Raw genomic sequence first — 18,979 nt, forward strand, 5'->3', positions numbered from 1 at the left:
GGACATTCTGCCTTCAATCACGTGTCTTATTAAACCAGGTTGCTCGGCAACGCGCCGATGCAACAAAGACAGTCTGCTTTGAGCAGACGCTGAGAGAACTTCTCCGCTTCGTTCTTTACATATGGTGAGTTACAATTCACGCCTGTTTATTTCTATTTAGCGTTTAGCTACACTTTGAATAGGTCCTTTATATATATTCACTTTACCATTCACAGCACCTACTCGCCGTACACGGTGGAGCAGCCTGACCTCTGAAACATAGATTTCGCCATTACTCACCTACATCAGGTAATGGACCAGATTCCCTCCATTTTGTTATAGGATAACTTTACTTGCCTTTGTACTGATTTGTTTCTTATTTTATATCTTTTGACCTGCCTTCTGATCCGGCTCATTACATTGTCGGGTATGTGTTTACCTTCATATTTTTTCAACTATTTGGATGATGATTGTTCATACTGATATTTATATACTTACGTTGTTTCTAATGTGGGAATTATTCTATATTGGATATTAATCTTGGGATGGTTGGCACAATTGCATGTGAATGTTATGTGTTTATTGTTTTAGACTTTCCCTGATGAAGGAATTTGTTATATTCCGAAATGCATTGGCACAAAAATAAGTCTTCAGATAGAGTGATTTATGGCAATCTCTTCCTCACGAAGAACAATTTTGGTGGCTACTAGTCACTTCTTTCTATAAAATAATTTTCAACATTGAAAAATCACTATATATTTGACTTTTGTATTTTTTCAAGAATTGGATCGAAGGAACTATACATAGTGAAATTACAACTAATATAAAACCCAGTATGGGATTCCAGAGAGCGGCTGTCTGATTGGGTTTTCACCTAATCTTTGTTTCTTGCTGCTTAGGGCAGTGGGTCTAAATGGTTTGGGGCAAATAGAGAAAACAGGCTGAATCAATATGAAGCATATGGGGACATGGGAGAGGAAGGATGGGTGCAGAGGAGGATTGCAGCAAACCAGATATGAGCAGAAAGAGATGCAATCAGACAGTTACTTTGCAGGGTGAGTATTATCAACTTTGTGGACTAGAAGGAGAAACTTGAAAAGGAAGAAATGGTGCATGGAGAAGCAACCAGCATGGTTCTGGTGGGTAGATCTGTGTAGAGTGTATGCAGTGAAACTGTGGACTTTGTCTAGAGAGAGGAAGGAATTCAGAGAATGGACATACTGGAACAGCAGGAGAAGAGCAGTAAATGGGACCCCTTCTATTGTTCTAATACTCCATTGAGTGTATGGGAGACGTTCTGCATTCTGACAGCCATACACAATGTACCCTCGCACTGAAAGTGTGGAAGGATGCCATGTGGAAGGATGCCACATGAAAGGGTGTCAGAACGCACCTATGGACATCATAAGGTGAAATCTGATGAGGACAGAGTGATGTCATAAAGATACATGAACTTAAGTTGAAACAATATGAACAAATTATGAGTAACAATGTAACTGAAGCACCAAGAGAAACATGTACCTTAAGCAGTAATCGTGGATACAAACAAGATGAACTAACACACTGACCAATAACTGTAAATACACAGTAGCACAATGTAGAAAGAAAACATATAGAAAATTGCTATAGAGGTATATATATATCATGGCAAGGATGGCAATAATTGGAAAATGGATGCTGGCTCACGTCGAACTTAACCTAACTACCTCGGAGACAGAATGAAGCTGTAGAATCAGAAGATGTGGAAAAACAGCTCTGTGTACAGAGCTGACGATGAGTCAAGGTTGGTCCAGAATTAGGGATGCTATTTTAAGGGATAAGCACATAGTATAAAGGTAGTTACATGGATAAGCTCTGAATGTGGGACATTCCTCACAGATTGAAGAAGAAAACATCTGTGAGAGCCAAATTGCCAGTCAGTTCAAAGTATACAAAGTTCATATGAGATAGAGTGATCAAGTCTCTAGAGGCCAAGAGGAGCAACAGCACGCTGTATAATTAAATCAAATAGTAGTAAATAGACTGCTGAAATTGACACATTTGTGGTCTCTTCACATATGACACATAAGTCGAAAACAAGGGATATTCATTAGAGCCCCAAGTTAAGTTAGCGATGTGATCACACTCCCTAGAAAGTTCCAGGCCAGTGAGCAGGCAACAAGGTCAACTACAAATAGAAGACTTTGGCTTATGGCCTACCAATGAGAGATGATGGACTAATTGGGAAAACGGGGAGTAGTCTGATGGGATTCAAATACCTTAGTTTCATTTCACGTACGTGCTGCTAAAGAGCTAAAAGTCTAAGGCTGGGATAGTATGCCAACCAATCAGTGGGTTTGAAGGACAACTACCATATAAAGTTGCAGAGACCAATCCACTATTGTTTAATCTGCTATGATCATTACTGTACATATTTAGAGACAGTTCAAGGCGTGCCCTACAGGTAAGGTTTATCTAATGATGCACTAATCCTTACATGTTCTATAAGTAGATATGTTTCCTTAACCAATCCCTTCCCTCAATAGCTTCTGTATTTTGCCACATAGAATGACGTATTAGATGGTGCATATTGGAGTATAAGACCTCTATCTAATCAAGCTACTCCGTGAGTGTACAATCATCAGTCCAATGTTTTCCTTGCTTTATTAAAGAAGAATAAAGTAGTACTTTGCCATATTCCTTGAGTCTGTCCAATTATTTGGTCTGAGATCATTATTTGTAATTCCATCTAGTACAAAAGACGCTTCAAGGTGCTAGAGCACAAAGGGAAAGGGGAACAATATTTGTGCATCATCAGCAAAGCAGTGATAGTGAAAGACAAAAAATGATGTAAGTCTTCCTTGGGAAGAGTTATAGAAGGTGAAGAGCAGATGTCCAAAGACAGATTCTTGTGGGACTTTGACACAGAGAGGGATGAACTCAGTGGTTGGAGATGTTAAAGGAGCAACCATCCAAGTACGAGACAATCGGGACAAGAGCAACTTTATGAAACCCAAGGTCCAGGAGAAAGAGGAGTTGTCAAATATGTCAAATGCAAGAGAGCTCCAAAAGGATGAATATAGAAGAAAGTTTGGAGTGCTGAGCATCAGAGTGAACATTAGAGAAGAGACATGCATGAGCGCAATCTCAATGTACTATTTACTGCAGAAGCCAGATTGAAATGGATCTCCAAGACCATGTATTTGTATTTAAATGCAAGCTTTAACGGGTAGCCAGTGGCCATTGTGCCTGGATGCAGTCATGTGGTCGCAGCAACGCAGGCCCGGGGCTGCTCAAAGGGCTTTGTTCTGGAGTAGTTGCAGCTCCGCTAAGTTTGTAGAAGAGGTGGCCATGAACAGCGCATTGCAATAGTCATGTTTGCTCAAGCTAAGAGCTCTTGAGAGCGTTAGGCATTTGGGGGGGGGATAGAAATTGTGCTCAGTGAGATGAACTTTGGAGTATATGCAGTGGAGGAGGTAAGGGCATTAATGTGTTTGGACATGTTGAGTTCTGCATCCTAGTGGACCCCCAGGGTTGTAACTTTCCTGAGGACTGGGATAGTGGTACCGTCAATGGAGATAGCAGAGAAGGAAGGGGAGAGCTTGCTGGGATGGAAAGGAGAACCCACACTGAGATGTTTGGTCTTGCCATCATTCAGACAGAGATTGTGAGTGACCATCCTGTTTTGGATAGTGGAGTAGATCTTGTTGATGATGCTGGTGTTGTCCATGTCATTACCAGTGATGGGTATGAACATTTAAGAATCATCAGCAAAGTTAGTGAATGTGATGTCAAGGAAGTCCAGGATGTCAACGAGAGGCTTAGTATAAGTGTTGTAGAGGGTGGGGGCAAGCAGGACCCTTGGGGGACCCCAGGGGTGCCGGGAAAGGTCTGTTTCCCAATTTCCAATGCAGATTCTTGATGTGCGATGTCCAGGGAATGATTTCACCCAGGCAATAGCGCCAGTGGAGAAGAGGAAGTCAGAATCAAGATGTTGGTAGACCATGTTGTGGTTGACCAAATCAAAGGCAGTGGATAGTTTGAGGAGGAGGTATAAGGCTATATTACATCCATCCCAGATGCTGTCCAACTGCATTTTAAGGTCCATCAAGACAGTTTTAGTGCTATGATTCGGTCTGATTATCTTGTGCTGAGGAGATGGTTGGCTTCTAGGAGCTGCTGAACTTGGGAGTAGGCAATACAGTCGAAAATGTTGCCAAGAAGGGTACAGAGGCAATGGGCAGTAGTTGGTATCTAGGGAGGGATCAAGAGTGTTCTTTTTTTAGGAGTGGGGTGATCCAGGCAGATTTAATGCATTTGGGAACATTGCATGTCTTGAAGGAAGCATTTACAATGTTGGTAATGATTGGTGCTATCGTGGGCATGCACAGTTTTACAATGTGCAGTGGACAAGTATCTCCCTTGAAGTTAGATGGTCTGATGGATACAATGGACTTCAGAACGTGCTCTTCTGAGACTTGAGAGATAGAGAAGGGTGTGATGTCAGTAAGTGGGAATGAGCTGAGGGGGGCACGTCGCAGGAGCAGATGCTTTGGAGATGGGTTGGCATCGAACCAGGCATCTATCTTTCCATAATATTTCTAAATCTTTACCTTCTTGGGAGCTGTTCTAGCTCTACCATCTTGCACTAAAACATTGAAAGTATTGAAACTACGTAAGTATTAATTGGATTTGCACTTTACACTTCCTTGTAGAATGTGGAAGGCTAGTTAACTGGGAGCATGCTCAGCTAACATATCATCACTGCGATTGTCAACATTTGTATAGAGTCCAATCGTCCAAACCAGGGGAGTGTACTTGGGGACCACTTGGCAATTATAACTTAGTGTTCTTAATCACATATTCTGAATTCACCTACAAGGAGTCATGAAAGGAAAGGGCAAATAGTAGTTCCAAGTACTTTATTCATTTCAGCTACCACACAATATCCAGTTCTAATCAGTCAGCTTAATGCACAACTTCATCAGTGGCATGATGTGCGTTTGTAGTCTGCTTATAGACAGAGACATTTGAGTAGGCTTCAATTGAGGTGTGGTCTGAGATGCCTAGCCAGCTAATAGCCAGAGCAAGCTGAGCCAGAGCTTTCAGGTTTGGATCGCTGATGAATATGAATTCATCTGCAGTTGATGGATTTATTGATAGAAATCCATAGAATGGAGAGAGAAACGTATTGTCCCTGCTTGCAGTGTATAATAGTTGTAAAGCATTGCTTACCACAAACCATTCCTCAAAAGCCTGAAAGACCCATGTAGATAATATACTTGGTTTTAGACTATCAGGTCAGAATAGGGTAACTGATCATATTGAAATCCCAGGCAATGATAAGTTCACTCTCACAATATGGTAAAAACATGTTCTGACAATTGTCCCAAAATATTCAGCGATTCTACATGGTTTTACACATTTCAACCAAGATCAAACAGGGAGCCAAAGGGTTTCCAAGGGATTCAACATCACATATGTGCAGGACTGCACATAAGATTTGCATATTTTCTTGGGCTTACCAACACATGTTCTCAGAGCACTCAAGCATGTTAGAAGTATAGCTAATGGGGAAATGCAGTGCATCCTGGAGCAATGAAATACCACATACAGATGTGGCCACTTTGACCCACAATCCACATCTACTCCTGGCAAGACCATCTTATGAATACTATTGTGTCCTAAGAACTTTCAAATACACACGTTTGATTATTTAGACTCACCTTCAGTGTACAAGGTTTAAACAGGCCAGTTCTTGGACCATGCTGCCTTTAAGCCCAGTGCAACACAAGGAAACCTGTGTGACAGGCTGCTGTAACTTTAGTAACATCTTGAGAAAACTACAGGGTGCAACCATTCCATACAATATGTTCCGTATCCTTGGTGCTTTGCAAGAGAGCACCGAGATTGATATGCTCCTGGAAGACCAGGATCAATCCAAATCCTTCTTGTTAGATGGAGATCTGAAATATGTTGTGTGAAATCTGGATATTCAAGACAGAAATGGATTTCTTTAGGAGAGAACATTGGGGATGAGGGTCGATAAGAACTTTACATCATGATATCACTCTGTGTCCTCACAGAGTCCATAATTGTGTACATTGTTATGATCATTTATATTTGTCTGGTATTCCTGGTGCATCTTTAATGCTTTAATCTCACATTCCAGCTTGAGCAAACTAGGCTTCAGGTCCTTATGATCACTTTTTCACTTATCACCTCTCGAAGCAATCAGTTTTCCTCATTATCTACTGAATTGCTTTTAACCTCTAACCTTCGGTTTGTAGGATCCAAGAAGAGATTTGGGTGGCCACCATATGATCTGAAAATATCTCTAGACTTGCTTCAGGTGGGGAGGCCACCAGGAAAAGCAGATTGCTCTTGCCCCTCAGTGTCCCCACATTATTACCTCTGAAGGTGACTTTGCGAGCCTGCTATTAAGTTGCCTCTCTAGTCCAGTGAGAAGATGTCATGCTCCAATCCAACCTTCTGCCTGTGACCATCATTAGGAGCATGAGCAATGGTGCAGTTATAAAATATTATAGGATGACACTTGGTAATGCAGGAAGCTATGACAGTGCTCAGTAACAATGAACAAGAAACAGGGATGACAACTTCAGTTCATAGAAAGGTCCAATCATGGAACAATTCGTTTGGGCCTAAAATGACAGCACCAGCATGTAAAAGGTGCCAGATGGTGGCAGTTTTCTCTTTCAGACTTCTTTCACTTTGTGGGTAATCCCTCATCTGGGCTCGTGCATGTGCCCATTCAGCACATCCTAGTATGATTTGGGAGGCAATGGGGACCTCACCGAGGGGCCTCCACTGTTCACATGTCCATCGAATCCTGCACATAGGTCAGCCCACCCCAGAACTCCACTAATACCAACATTGGCCCTTTCATGCTCATATTTTTCCTATCTCTTGGTGACATCATCCACCAGCCTCCTCGTGCACGAACACCTTCATCTGTGGGCCTGGAATGGCAGCCGTGATCATGCCACCACTGTTCTGACAGCAAGTTGAGAAGAGTCTGTATGATGCTGTGGCTCATGAAAGCCCCCCGTTTTAAAAAAATGTAATTGACATCATCATGACATATACCAGTGTATATTTACTTTTTTTAATAAAAGTGCATATGGCTTGAAATAAACCTTTTGCACATACATTGCCTAAATTACATAGCTCATAAACATATTTACAATGTGTTTCAATGCATAAAAATACATATCAAATCCATTCAATAAAAAGTGAGATGCCATAAGAAAATGTAAATCTATTCATGCCAATTATGAATTCATACATGATACATACTGTCTAATTTTCCCAGAGCAATTTGTCTTATTAAATGTGGTTAATGTGAGTATGTACTAGCCCAAAATTGATCCTATATACCATTAGACAGGGAAGTAATGAACCTGGCAAATCCTTTCCAGTACTGCTGTTACAAAACGGGACATTCAGTTAATACATGTCCAACTGTTTCTGTTTTCTTTCTACACAAACGGCACAGCCGTTTTTCATATGGGATGCCTAGCCAAGCTCCAGTATATTCATAAGTACTCAATATATTAAATCATAGATATATAATACATCTATTAAGGTTTAAGTCGCAAAGTTTCAATAGATATTTAAGGGGGACACCCAGAAGGAAGCTTTGTTCCTTATAATGGTGATATCACTTTTTGATAGACAATGCCCTCACACTTGAAATTCAATCCCAATCAGCAGTCGTCGGGTTGAGCGCTCTCATAAAGTCATAAATGTTATCTCTAGATGGAAGCTCAACACCAATAACTACTAGTAGCTATGAAGAAGTTCTCCAAAGCTCTGTGAAGACCTTGTTACTAATAATAGCAAGCCATCAAATCCATTAGCACCCGGCACGCGCGGCGCAACGGGAATACTGCGTGGTGATTGGCTCATTTGCGAGCCATACCACACGGTATTCCCTTTTACGCCGTGCGTGCCGGCTACTCTGTTCCGGGCGAGGGGCGTGGCAGCCCTCAGCCAATGAGGAGGCTCGAAACGGGGCAATCCCCGCTCCGAGCCTCCCCATGGTTGGAGGCTTCCTTCGTCCCCCGCCGGGGACTGAGGTAAGAATGATTTTTTTTTCTCCCTCCTCCCACCTCCCACCCCACTCGACTTACCTTCTATCCTGCGATCTCCGGCGGGGGACGATGGAAACCTCCAGCCGTGTGGAGACTCGGAGCGGGGCCATCCCCGCTCCAAGCCTCCACACGGCTGGAGGCTTCCATCGTCCCCCACCGGAGACCGCTGTACTTTTAAAAAAATTTTATATATTTTTTTCCTTCCCCGTCGCCCTCCCTTCTGCCCTCCCAACCCCACTTACCTTCTTTTTTCTTCTGGTCTTGGGAGCGAACGCATTGGGAACACTTGTGTTCTCAGCACGTCCGCCATGGAAAGGGAAAATGGACTACGTTTTCCCTTTCCCGGCGGCCATTTTTTTCATACATATATATTTTTTTTCTGTTTCAAAACAAGCGAAACAGAAAAAAAATGCCATTAGCACCCCGGTCTAATGGGCCGGGGTGCTAATGGCAATAAGACCCTCGGCGGCGGGCCAATACCACCCACGGTAATGCCCCTGGGGCTTTGTTAAAGCCCTTGCTACGCTCGGGCCTGTAACTACGGCCCCAGGGGCATTACCTGGGGCAGTATTGGCCCGCCACCTCGGGTCTTATTGCCACAGTAAAGAATAATCATCATCTTCATTAAGTAACAACTTGTTGTACAATTTGGATCGCTGTATTTTCCAGAGTGCTAATAGGTAAATTAGACCTAATTCCATCTTTGCCGCTTCAGCCCTTAGAAAATCCAACAGCGATCATAAGAGTTTACCCTCTTGTTCTGATAGCACTTCTCAGCCATATAATATGCTTGGAAGGACACCAGTCTTATATATTTCTCAGTATACCTTTACAGATTGTCCACCCCTCCTTGTCAGAACATTTCTGATAGCCTTCCATTTCTTCATTATCTTATTGCTAAGATGGGTTTCATAGTAAGTTAAATTAAGGCAATCATTAATCGGCAGACACAAATATGTATAGGAGTGTACGGTCTCCAAAGATCTCATTGCCAATTTTCCAATCAAAATCACATTTACCTTTCCATTTTTTCCCTATAACTTGAATCTTAGTTTTCCTATAATTCACTTTTAGGTTGTTGACAGCAACATGGGAATACAAACATCCATTGAGTGTGGAAACCCTATGGGGGTCCGATCTAGAAGAACTGTATCATCAGCAAAGTATATTTACTATTTTTGGTTTGCATAATAAATAGACTAGTACATGTATGAGACATATCACATGCAGTGTATATATATGAAGCATTATCGATATGCCGTTATTTGTACAGCACCGGTTCACAAATAATGCATTGAATTGATTGCATGCTACTACAGAAAAAAACTATTCTGCTGAAATTTACTGTGATCATTTGCACCTTCTTTTCCCTTAAAATGTAATAATTTCAAGAAACCATTCACAAGATATGTATCAATAGGTTTGTATCAATTGAAGGAAAAAACAGAAACAAATATGGAATTCCCCTTCTAGACATTGGTGTATGAAATTGTACTTGCCTTGATTTGGTACAAAGAGCACTAGCTTGCCTTATCAATGCTTCTTAGTACTGAGGTATAAAAGAACGAATGCATAAGAATCAGAGCATACACCATTGTGAACGCTTAAAGATAACTAACGTATAGCGAGCATACCTTGAGTCACTGCTAATCTCACACTAAAACCTTGCATACTGTAACAACAACTTCACAATGAGTGGGCCATCGCTCAGGGGAAAGTTAACAGCTCACCCCCAAAGACGATTTTCACAATTTGCACATCATTGGTGGCACACCACAATCTCCCACCTTCTGTGACAAGAAGCAAGTTGTGTTGTAACAATAGATTTGTTTTAATTGAACTATGACTCAAAATAATGGATAGGTGGCTCTCTGCTCTTCAGACAAAGGCAGGAGTGAACCAGAATATGGGGAACTCTGGACATTTCCTGGGAAGGCCTCTGCACCCTGGGCCTCTTTTGTTTGGTATTTCCAAATGTGCTCATAAGAAAAGCATAAGCCCGCTCAAAATTTGTATTATGGGGCCAATTTGAAAATTAATTATTTCCAGTGCCTCTTTAGGTTCCCAGTTAACCCCTGGTCAAAGGAAATGCAAAGGTGTGACCAGAGTGACATGAAGCTGGAGATCTGATGGTTAAAGCAAGTAAGCAGCAAAGGTCTCGGAAGAGGTTAGCAAGAGTTTTATCAGTGCAGCCAAGCCAGATGTCAAAGTCGCCAGCAAATGGCTTTTGCTGGATGTAGTCTGTAGGTTAACGATGAAGTCAGACCATTCATTGAGAAACTATGAGGCTTTCTAATGGGACACAAGATGGACAAATGTGGTTCAACCATCCCCCTTTTTTTGCTATCTGTGGATTTTGTAGGCAGCAGAAAACAATAACACCCCAAAGGTTGTTACTAGTGATTTAATGTCACAGTACATCAGAATATGATACAGACTTTGATCCAGATAATAGTATCTCTTCCTTAGTTGAGAATGTTGTTGCTTGTAATGTTGCTACTCACATTGAAATCCATTGAACTTTTAAAATACAAAAGGGCTACAGTTTATGATTGCATGACATGAAGTACATAAATAGAGATGTGTAGAATACATAACTCATATTCCCATTCATTGCTTTCTATGTACCCCATGCCATAAATAGTCCCTTCAATTCCGAATTTAAAAAATTAGGTTGCATTTTTAAAATAGGAGGTATTTTTAATATCACTTGATTTGACTGGCCCTATCACGTATGTAACGATTCACTAGTTGAGATAAAGATGTCACCTCATTTATGCTACAGAATTCCCAGGAATTCACTGGGCCTGTGTGCTCTAAAATGTGTCTGTCTGGGTAAAAGTGGTGTTATTACGCACAATGGAACCATATACTATACATGGAACTTTGGTGCTTGAAGAATATTTAATCCACTTCAGAACAATGGCAAACCCATTAGAAATGAAAATACTGTAGTCCCATTTCTATGCTTACTGCTTAAGGTGAGGAGTAAGAGCATTCTTTCGTAAGCAGGTATTCATTTAAGTAAAAGGTTGTCCATAGCAGAAAGGCATTACATATCGGAGAATGTATTCCGTCTATTCAAGTGCCTTAGCTACTTCCCTCCTTAAAGAAAAGCAAAATGCATATGCCATTCTTGCATGAATTCAATTATTCATGAATGAATAATAACAAATAGATTTTACATAGAACGCCGCTGCTCTCAGGAAAATCTGCTCAGTCACTTCATGGATTACTGAAAATATGAGCTCAATGTGCCATTGTTTTAGGTAGTACATTATTTCATGCTGACGTGACCCAGCGGTTCAGTATCATCAGAATCAAAGCATACACTGCCAGAAATCAGCATCCATTGCGTTTCACTACGTGTGTACATTAAGTAACAAGGGGGGTGGGTGCATATTCCTCCATCTGCCCAGAGAACTTGTTATAGCTCTCTCGTTTAATCGGACTTTCGTGAATAATCCGATAACATCATGAGCGTTAGCATGGGATAAATGCATAGAGCACTTAGCACCCAACTCCCAGCCACCGCATATGCGCGATTATTCGTTGCGAAGGTTCCATTGGCTGCCTTTTTTTTTTAATACGTATGGTTCAGTTTCTTACGGAGCATATTTCACAATGACATGCCATTGAAGAATCTGTCTCTGTGAAATGCATTGAAAATAAAAATAAAAAAATTCTATCCATTTTTGTTGGATTGAAATGTGAGTGGAACAGAAGTAGTTTATCTTTTTGCTGTTCCACTTAAAAATTAATCATAAGGTCAGGACCACATGATGCTATTGTGTTACCCCTCTACCAAACAGGCTCAAGGGGATGTAAGGGGAATGCCTGAGTGTTCTGCACATGTTTGTGCCTATCCTTTTTTAAAATGCTGGATGAACTTTAGAATGAGGGGAACAGCCCACTTGACTAGCACAAATATCAAAGGTGTTTAAAAAGTACATTTGAATGTGTGGATCTTTGAGTCACACATGACATTCCCTTCATGAATTGGGTGAATCTTGTTTTGATAATGTGATGTGATGTGCTAGCATATCTCATTACTTGTGCCCAAAAATGTGTTGAGAATCTGCCCCATTATGCGTGACACACATTGCAAAACAATGTCAAGATCCACAAGTTAAAAATGTATACATTCATTTGCACATGCTGCATTTGTCTAAAGGTATAACATAGGAAAACATAAACACACTGAAAGAAAAATATGACTTCATGCACCCCACCTAAACATGCCCGGACCATCATCACTGCAACTATGATTGAAGTCTTTCTCTATTTCCATTACACCTAGTTAGATACCTTTGGCTGGATCTTTCGTTTTCATAACCTTGCACTCCCTGTCAAAAATATCAGACCCACAATGTTTGCCATCAATTTTGATTGATAATAATTACTATGAGACAAGAAATTAAAAACAAACACCTATTCATTGAGACAAGGACAGTTCCACGATTTTAAATTTGACTTCAACAATGATTCCCAGTTTAGAAGGCGTTATTGAAGAGGGTGCCAACATCAAGAAAATAAATAACTTGCCTAAAGCACAGACCGATGATCCATTCCAAACCCCATTCGTTTTTCTGTAGTGACTAGTGGGGCTCCGACCCACCCTGGTGCCTTTGGTGCCCAACCCCGGGGGCCCTCTCCCTTGGCTCCTTCGGGGCCCAACCCTGAGAGGCTCGCATTGCTCACATCCCACCCTGGTGACTGCTGCGCGTTGAACTCCGCTGCTTGGTCGTTTGTAGGTATAGTCCACCAAGGGCTTGCTTCGTTCGTATCCTCCTCCCCCTTTGGGGAAATGAAAAGTTGGACAGTATACCAGCAAAGTTGGAGGAATGTGGGAGGGAATGACAGAAGACATATATCTTTAGGGCATGAAATGGCCCCAAGTCAAAGTGTCACGGAACCGTCACTTACACAAGTTCATCCCACAAATGAATCAGTTAATATCAGTTAAGACACTTCAAATGCCTTAGGCATTGTAGATTTGGACCCGATACCATCAAAGTTGGGTGCATTAGTGACGGAATGACTCCAGACTTCTTTGAAACGTTACATGAAATTGTTATTTATACAAAACTTCATCAGTGAATGAACTCCAGTGAAGAGACTTCAAACACCTCAAGAATTACAGTTTGGACAGTATACCATAAAAGTGGGCTGAATGTGGAACGGAATGACATCAGACCCATGTCTGGAGGATGTACAATGGTCACAAGTGAAAGCATTACAAAATAAAGTTACACAAATTTGTCACTTATACACAACTTCATCAGTGAGTACACTCCAAACAGCCTGGGCATTGCAGATTAGGACAGTGTACCATTGAAGTCGGCTCAATGTGGAACGAAATGACACCAGACCATGTCTGTCTGATATACGTTGACCCAAATTTAAAGCATTAAAAGAAACGTTACATAGAACATTGCATGAAATCGTCACTTATGATTTTATATTATAATGTACATTGGCATTCAAATGTTAGCAACCAGTCTGTGTTAAGGTTGGCACCAAATATATTTATGATTGCAATGTAAGCATTCATTAAAGGTGTAGGCCTATGCCAATCCCCTGATCTACTGAACTTGAGTGAGTCATAAACTTTCGTTGGGGATGGAATTCCAATTGCTCTTCCCAGCGTTCTAAATGATGAAAGGAAACACCAAAAATAAAAAATAAAATTTGCAAATTACTCCCCTAGAAAAAACTTTCTGCCACTAAAACACAAGGGGCTTAATGATGAATGATTTGCATTGGAGAAAATGATAAAATTCCCGTGAGCATCTCTGGTTGAACCTTCTTCCTCATGCCATTTCACTCCTTTGCAACTTGAACACATCTGGCAATGCCCTGGAGCATCTTTGAAGTGCGTATGTGCAAATCCATGTTCCAAATATGTTCTCAATACATCTCAGAGATGTTGCAGGTATGTCCAGATTAGCTGCAATATACTTTAAGGGAGCAGGTGAAAAAATGAGCCGATCATACACAGCTACATTTCTCCAATGCAAATCTGTGTGAATCAGGCTGATCTATTTCGATTGTTCCTATGTTTATTTGACTTATATTTCCTTTTGTATACAGAGCAAACTGGTTTAATGACCCCTGGAGACGTATTGAAGGTATGACAAAAACGGGTGCATCATCTGCTGCAAGTAAAACATGTTTTGGATATGGGTTAGTACAATATATGGAAGATAAATTAGGAAACATACAAAATGATATAATACCCGCAATGACTATACAACTAACACGTTCTTATGGGTGGCCACAATAAACTTAGCACGTTCTGCATTTTCCTAAACATAGATATGAAATGATTATGCTTTGTCACCTTAACTTCTAAGGGTTATTTCATTTTTGTTTGCATGCCAGACATTGATTATAATTGTGAGGTTGTCAACCTGAATACCAAATAATAGGTTTGCCAGAAACAGTGCAATCACCATCAACTCTCTTTGTGGCCACAGTACCACCCTGTTATGTAAGCTTCTATGAATGTCTCTGAATATGAATAATAATTAGGGATAAGCCTCTGTCGAAGTATTGGTCTGATCGCTAAATACCCATATTTTCACTGTATTTGGGATCCACTGAATTTTAAGAGATTTGAGTCAATGAGTCTGGCAGGCAGATTTTCCTTGCTATGTGTAAGGAAGTCTGCTGGAACTCTTCGTCGGCCACTGGGAATCTTTTTGAGAGGGAACAAAATGATGCAGATGGTGTCTGTAGCTGTTTCAGAGCAGGAGAATAATTCTTTATTTACTATTGCATAATATGCATTAAATACATGTTCAGGATGAGACAGACAGGAGGAACATTTACAAGGAAAGCAAACCTTCCATGACTAACACTGTTTGAAAGAACATTTTACTTTGATATTTAGAAATTATTATATGTTGTGCATTTAATATAATAGGATAACACATTTAATTGGATAATTTTAAGCAGATTAAAATGGCATTATTATGTTTCATATTTTTAATTAATGATGACATTAATGTATAGAATATATCTTACTTTTGAAAACATTTTTTATGGAGAAATGTCCCTTGATCTAGTAGTATGCCTCATCATGGCAATACAGACCCACATCTTTGGGACAAGAGATAGGCTGTTTTTAATCTGGTTATTCTGTTTTATTTTAAATAAGGAATCAACATAATTAAATGTGGTACCTAATTTAGAATGCTGGGTAATTTCACTTGCTTTTTGTGGAACATGGTATGTTTTTAGATGGGGGGTGTACAGTGAACGTAGTCTATTGTATCCTAGAATGCAAGCGATATCAGCATTTACTTTACTTGCATCAAAGTTGATTAATAATAGACCGTCAAGTGTGCGTAAGCGTGATAGTGCTACATAGCTCATGCCTTCTTTAAAGACTGTGTTCCCAATATCTATCAATGCTTCATTTAGGGTAAGACCTTGTGATTTCTGAATGCTGACTGCGTATGCTAGAGCTAGAGAAAATTGTTCTCTGCGTACATACATGTGTTTGAAGGGAAGGAATCGGGTTGTTGAGAGTCCTATCCTTTTAACTTCTGATAGTTTGTAAAACAGAATATTGACAAACTGAATGTTGTTGTCACGTGGGTATGTTTGAAAGCCAACAACTGTACCAAGTGCTCCATTAACTAGTCCTTGCTCCACTTCAAGGTTACACTTAAGCATTACTCTACAGTTTAAAGGTAATTTTAATATTTTTTCTAAACCAGCTGTGATGGACATAGAGTTTTCTAAGGTATTTAGTCTTGTTGTGGCTTGCTGACACATGGGTAGTGTCATACCATGTACGTCCAGTTTGTCTGTGGAGCAAATTTCAATTATTGGTTGCATTTCTTTATTCAACATTGTTTCATTGAAGTTTGAACAGCTTGCAAGAGTTGGCATCAAGGACATACAATTGACATTTGTGTGTGCTAATTTTTCCGTGACATCAGGAGCACAAGAGTTATGGCCATAGAGTGCATGGATGTGCAGATTTTTAATATTGATTGTTCTTCTTGAGATAGTACACGAAGTCTAATACTTTTTAAAATGTTGGCGTATGTGATGTCTGCAAACTGGTGCATGTTTTCTGTTAATTCTCTGTATTGGAAATGTTGCCAAAGGTTGATATTTCCTATGCTGCCAACAGTTTTACGGCAGAGTTTGTGCCGTAAGGTTTTAGAAATAGATTCACCTTTCACTGGTGTCAATTGAAGAAGATATCCGAAAACAATACTGTGTTTTCCTCCAAAGAGCTCTTTGTAGTCTGTTTTGAGTACTTCTTGTCATCTGAGGTGAATCAAAGCCAACATTAGGTTGGAGACCATGCTCCCTTCATCTATTAGTAGCATTTTCATTTGTTTCAAAACTCTGCATAGTTCCATTGCAGCTTCTGTAGAAAGTTTTTAATAATCTAATTTGTTTTGGTGTTCTACTGGAAGGAGTAGTAATCGGTGTAAAGTGACACCGCCTATGTTGTAGGCAGCTAAACCTGTGGGGGCAGTTACAACAGCTGACAGTTTGTTGTTTGTCAATTGTTGAAGGAACTTGCTGATGATTTTGATTAAGAATGTTTTTCCTGAACCAGCTTCACCACTGACGTATAGCAGTATAAGTTTGTAGTTTGGCAGGTATATTTTCATGTTGTAACCATGTTTAATTTCTTTTGTTACTTTTTGGAAAATGCTACGCTGCTCATTGTTCAGTTTTGATTTCAGTACAGTGAAGTCTTCTGTATCTTCTTCATAGTGACAGATGGGGCCTCATTCCAAGTTTGGAGGCAACCATGGCTGCCTCCAAACCCGGGTCCGGTCTGGCAGAATGGGGACTTACCATGTCATTCTGACCTTGGAGGACCTGGTAAGTCCACATTCAGTAAACCATTCCCCATTCCCATTTGAGCCCCCATAGGGCTCAATGGAAATGGGGAAGGTGCTAATTACGGGCCCGCAAATAGCGGGCCTGTTATTAGCTCCCTGGTCCCTTAGCGAGACCCACAAAGGATTTGTGGTCAGACCACATGTCCTTTGCGGGTCCTGCTAAGGAACCTAAGAATAGGGCGGTAAGGGTTTACCGGCACCGGCATCCTTACCGATGCTGGTAAACCCTTACCACCCAACTCAGAATGAGGCCCATGGTGTTTTCTGCTTCTGTCATAGCTAATTATGCCTCATTTGCTATTAGTGGCTGTCCCAGTGATTTTTGGCTTCCTGTTACAGAAGGTTGACTACTGTGGGAAGTATCCTCATCTAGTTGGGCCTGGAGTTCTTCTTCATGTTGCTGTTCGTTCTGCAACATTGTTTTGTACTGTGTAAAGTTTAGATCTGTTATAGTGCCTTCATTTTCTTTGACAGCGTCTTCATAGGATTCATAGATATCTAGTAACTCTTCTTCTTTTCTCCATGGTTTAAAAAGTTGTAGCAGGGACATGTAATATAGTTCTTTATGTTGAGGAGTTTTTAATGACAATCTGATATGATTAATTAAGCTTCGTTTGGTAAGTTTCACTAAGCTTCCTTCACAATTTGTCACTCTGTTTCTACCTTTGTTTTCATCTGGTTTTATATTATTTGTGTATGTGAAGTTTTGGGCTACGTGGTTTAGACACATGGTTTCCAAAGTGGTACTCCTGTTTGGTTAGTATGTGTCTAGTAAATAGTTTTTCGAATGTCTTGGCTGTTGGGATCATTGTTGGCTATTGTTTCTATGTCCTCATATGATTTGAGAACTCTTTTACTAGATTTAGCAGGACCAAGACTTTGCCATACAATATTTTCAGATTTTCCATACAAAGCAGTACCAGTTAAACGGTCTGCAGCTTCATAACAGCCACATTCTCTATGAGAGAGCATTTTTATGCCTAAGATGTACAATTTCTGTGACAGTGTTTTGTCAGAGTATAGGTCATCCCAGAGGTCTTGAAGCTCTGTTTGTTCTGCTTTGGTTAAGTGGGCTGTAACATATCGTGCAACTGCAGTGGAATTGTTTGCAATGTACTGCACATCTATGTTTGCATTCCATAAGAGGGCAATGATTGCATTGTAATCACTGATATATTTTGCTTCTTCTGTGCTTTTTATGTAATATGTGTTCTTAGGTGATTTACCTTTAACACTATCTCTAACTGACGACATGAAGTTAATGACTTGCCCTGCAACTGGTCTAGGGAAACCAAAGCAGCATTTGGTGTAGTATTTCCCTTTGTTTTTGTATTTGCAACGACAATATTTCCCACATTTGTGTCTTTGAAATTGTAAAATGTGTGCATGAAGGTCACTATTTGTTGTTTGTGAAGGAATTTCACAAGTGACATATTTGTTTGATAAACTGTGAAACAGTGGCATCACTGTCTTGACCAAATTTAGGAGCATCTTTAACCCATAAAAGCATGTGGATATGTGGTGCTCCGCTGGCTTGGTATTCTTTTCTCCAAAAGAAGTGTTGCAATTCTCTGAGGGGAAGAACAGTTTTATTACAAGTAAAGTGTAGCATAGCAATGAAGCGATGATGGAAATATCTTGAAACATTAACAGGATATAGAGAGCAGGGTTCTCCAGGTGTTAGTATATCTATGTTTGTTTTGTTCTTGTTTGATATGAGTAGGAAATCAGGTATATCTTCCCATGCATATTCTGCACAACTTAATGTAACAAACCAAGTGGGTGGGCCAAAGTTTCTTATCATACAACATACATCTCTGTGACGTAGGAACCAGTATTCTTTAGTACCACACATGCTTGCTAACAGATTTGTACTGCTTGATTGTAGAACCTCATCTTTTCCTTGCACTTTTTGTAGTAATTCCGTAGCTGACATATTTTGAAAATGGGCAACTGATTTCAATGTGTGTGCAACTCCGTAGCATAGATTTTCTAGATAAATTTCAAAGAGTAGGTGGAATATGTATT

This window comes from Ambystoma mexicanum, chromosome 10 (genome assembly GCF_040938575.1).
Source record: "Ambystoma mexicanum isolate Mex_15411 chromosome 10, UKY_AmexF1_1, whole genome shotgun sequence".
Taxonomy (NCBI): Eukaryota; Metazoa; Chordata; class Amphibia; order Caudata; family Ambystomatidae; genus Ambystoma; species Ambystoma mexicanum.